Genomic DNA, 3,865 nt, shown 5'->3' on the forward strand with positions numbered 1-3,865 from the left:
GATTTCCAGAGTGGTTGTACCAGCTTGTAATCCCACCAGCAATGGAGGAGTGTTCCTCTTTCTCCACAATGAGAGAGAATATCTTAGCTCAGGTTCATTTCCTGCTTCTTATAAGAGCCAGGTTTCCAGTCAATTAGGATCCTACCTTCTGGCCTAATTTAATCTTAATTTTCTCCCAAAGGTGCCACCTGCAAGTACAATACAATATGTTTCCAGCTGCTTAAACTTATGATGGAGTTTAAGTTTTGACAAGAATTTTGGTGGCAGATATGCAAGACAACATTCTGCCTATAGGTCCCCTAAACTCCCAGCTTTCTTATAGAACACCAGGCTCTTGGGGCCTGAGACAGAGAGTGCTACACTGCTGTGAACAGGATGGGAAATAACTCCTGCCAGAATCCTAGGCAGTTTGACTGTGGCCACACATTAGAGAGTCCAACTACTCTACCCAGAGCATCCATGATGCTTGATGTGTAGTCTAGGTCATGTATACCTACTGAATAAGCTTGCTTCCTGGAGGCAAGTTCAGCTTCGTCCTCTGAAAATCTTTTATGATTCTTTTGAATGGTCGGCCTGAAATTCTACCTCAGGACAACCCATCACCTCGTGTAGCTAATTGACAATGATGAGACAGCACAGAGTAAATCTAACTATTCCAAACTGGAAGAGTATGTCAACAGGAAGGAGTGACCAACCCAAAGGAAATCTAAACCCAGCAGGGCAAACATTAGGCCTTTATTATTTGTAGGGTATATGTGATGTGACTTGATTTCAGGACCTCATATCTTGTTAGGCGGGTGTTCTAGGACTGAGCTAGTTCCTTGCCCATCAAACATCAATAAACTCCTTTCTAAATGGGTATAACTGCTGTGGCCAGCTCTGAGAGAAGCTAAGGTTACCAGGAGTAAGCTTGCTTTATATCAGCTTGATCTCATGATAACTTGGCCATTCTTGAAGATCTATTCAGTCTGGAAATAAGATATTCATTATTATATGAAATCAAACCTCTAATCACTTAGTTATTTCTTAAAATTTCTAACACATCAGTATCTGTTAGACTAGAATCATATTTCAACGAAAATTCTTGTAGGAACATTCAAACCATGGCACCCATGTTGCCTTTAGTACGAACACTGACAAGTTCTTTTCATACTTGGATAAATAAAGTTTCTACTGTTTACACTTCCAGTCTGAACCTTTGGTCTTACTTTTGCCCATTCATACTTGTATTTCCTTTCCAGTCCCATCTCTAGCCTTTATCTTTCCTGTTACTTTCAGATCATATAGGCTCAGTAGGACTAGTCACCTGTCCAACAGAATAATTGCTTGACATTTGATTATTGCCGGCGCTGTTTGTCCCTGGAAACTTGTATGTTGCCAAGGTAAATTGGTTCCACCCTATAAGGAGTGCCTGGGTACCTTTGTTAGGCATCTTGTTTGACAGCACTCTCTGATTAGAGTTCCTTGTAACAATTATGTAGCTGTTACTGCTGTGTTTTTATGTGTCCCACACAGCATGCATTGAGAATGAAACTTTTTTGGTTTGCTTTGTCTTTTTCTTTTAATGACTATCTGATAATAATGCTTTTCTACTTAACAATTCTTTAGTAGATTTCAGATATAAAATCAAATTAAATTCTTTAATCTGGACCACATGTTTCTTTGTGTTCTGGTTCTTATTAGTTTCTTCTTTTTTTAATTATGTAAAAATATTAATATTTTTGTTTGTCATTGAGACATGGTCTTCATTCATAGCTTTGGATCTCCTGAAACTTGCTTTATAGACCAGGCTGATGTCAAACATAGCTGCCTGCCTCTGCTTCCCAAGTACTGGGATCAAAGGTGCCACCACCGTCTGGCTGAGTATTCTTTTACCTCTGAGGCCAGAAGAGGGCACTTGATTCCTAGAGCTGCAGTTAGTAACAGTAGTAAGCTGCCATGCCCTCTTAAAGAGCAGCAGGCACTCTTACCCATTGAGCCGTGTATCCAGCTCTACCCTCTCTTCATTCCTAAGTAGTCCACCGAAGCTTCTTTTAGACCCTCTAATGTGCTCACATTTTCCTTATTCCCTTTCCAAATTTTTCCCTTCCTTAGCCTAGGTATGTACACTCAACTGCTATTCTTTCATTTTAGCTTACGTTTTATTATTTCTTGGAAGACCTTAAAACAAAGCTGTTTATCTGTTTTCTGCTTTCAGAATAACCTCTTAGACTGTGTATTAACCATGTAATTGCTCGTCTTGGCCAACTTTTTGTCTAGGTTGAAATTAAGATTATGTTCTTCCTCCTTTTTGTCTCCCTAGCATATAACACAGGATCATAAAGAAACATTTAACATTTTAAAAACAAGTATTATCCATTGTAAAACTATTTTAATGCCCATTTTCAAGATTTTTGACTAGTACAGAAAAAATGTAGACAGTGTTAGTATAAAATGATAATGGATATACTGAAGTAAGGCCTTGGTTATTTTAGTTCTGGCTATCCATTTCTAACTTAAGATATGTGGTAGGAAAATTCTTAGATAGGACATTGGCACACACTGTGATAAACATGGTTAGGTATTTAAATTAATTGATTCATTCAAGTGTTTATTGAGAGAGCTTATTCAGCATGTATAAGACATGTACATGTACATGTACATGTTTAATCCCCAGTAGCCTTTTATAAAAAAGTATTTACTAATAATGTGAAGCGGGTGCTGTTTTACTATGTTGATTCCAAGTATTGATTAAATGTCATCCATGTTTTTTTTTTTAATTTTTTGCATTTATTTTCTGGAGCTCTAAATGTTAAAATAAAATTTAGATGTTTATATTAGATGTTGAGGGTGTAATATTGAACAAAGACCCTTATTTTCATTGTTAAAGTTCAATGAAATTTATTTTTTGACTAACATTAGTGAATATAATGGCATATTTCTAGTTCCTGAAAATATGAGAAAGACTCCTGTACTTCATAACTAAAGATGAATAGATAGAATATTAGCTAAAATATGATGGTATACCTCTAGAATTCTAGGTTTCCTCAAAGAAGTTCAGTGTAATTCCCCATTCTTCAGTAAAGGCTGTGCTTAGGAAAGCCTGGCCAGTATCACCTGTGATAGCATCAGCTGTGAGAAGATGCTCTGTGTTTAAAGAACATGTCTGTCTGCCTCTGTAGGATGTAAATCAGAGAAGCCTCTAACTGACAAAATTATCCAAGTACAGACAACAGCCACAAATTAGAGAAGCTTAATTTAATATTCTTGATTGAACTCTAGATGTTCTCGATTAAGTTCTAGAAGAGGAATAGTGAGCATGTGGAGGAAACTTATGGTCTATAAAAAGAATCGAATTTAGGTTATAACTTAGCATTTCAGTATTGGTTCATTAGTTGTAATAAATCATTGTAATGAAAGATGTTAACAGAGCAATATGTGAAATATATAATATAATCATATACCTTTTCTGTAATTCTGAATTTTCTAAAAATTGAGAAAATGAATTAATGATTAAATGCTGGAGTGGAATTATGTGGAACATTTCTAAACTTTTGGGCCAGGCCCAGTCCTATTCCATAGCATAAATAAAAAATTAATTAATTAATTAATTAATAAAAAAACAGTAAAATAAGAGACCTGTTTCAAACAAAGTTGAAGGCAACTGAGATTGTGTTCCGACACCTATAACTGTATTATACACACACACGCACACGCACATTCACACACACGCACACACACGTGCACACACACACACACACACATACATACACACGCACTTTGAAATATGCTGTAGATAATAAGGGCTACATAGAGAGACTCTATCTACCTATCTTTTAAATAAATGAATGAATGGGAAAGCTCATAGGATTACTACATTTCTTTT

General features: G+C 36.2%; 1 protein-coding gene across 4 annotated transcripts in view; it reads left to right on the forward strand.

The window, feature by feature from the left end:
- The window catches only part of Trim37 (tripartite motif containing 37), a 138,924-nt gene that overhangs the window by 70,651 nt on the left and 64,408 nt on the right, over positions 1–3,865 (forward strand). The gene's annotated exons all lie outside the window — the stretch shown is intronic.

Source organism: Mastomys coucha, unplaced genomic scaffold, assembly GCF_008632895.1.
Source record: "Mastomys coucha isolate ucsf_1 unplaced genomic scaffold, UCSF_Mcou_1 pScaffold5, whole genome shotgun sequence".
Classification (NCBI taxonomy): Eukaryota; Metazoa; Chordata; class Mammalia; order Rodentia; family Muridae; genus Mastomys; species Mastomys coucha.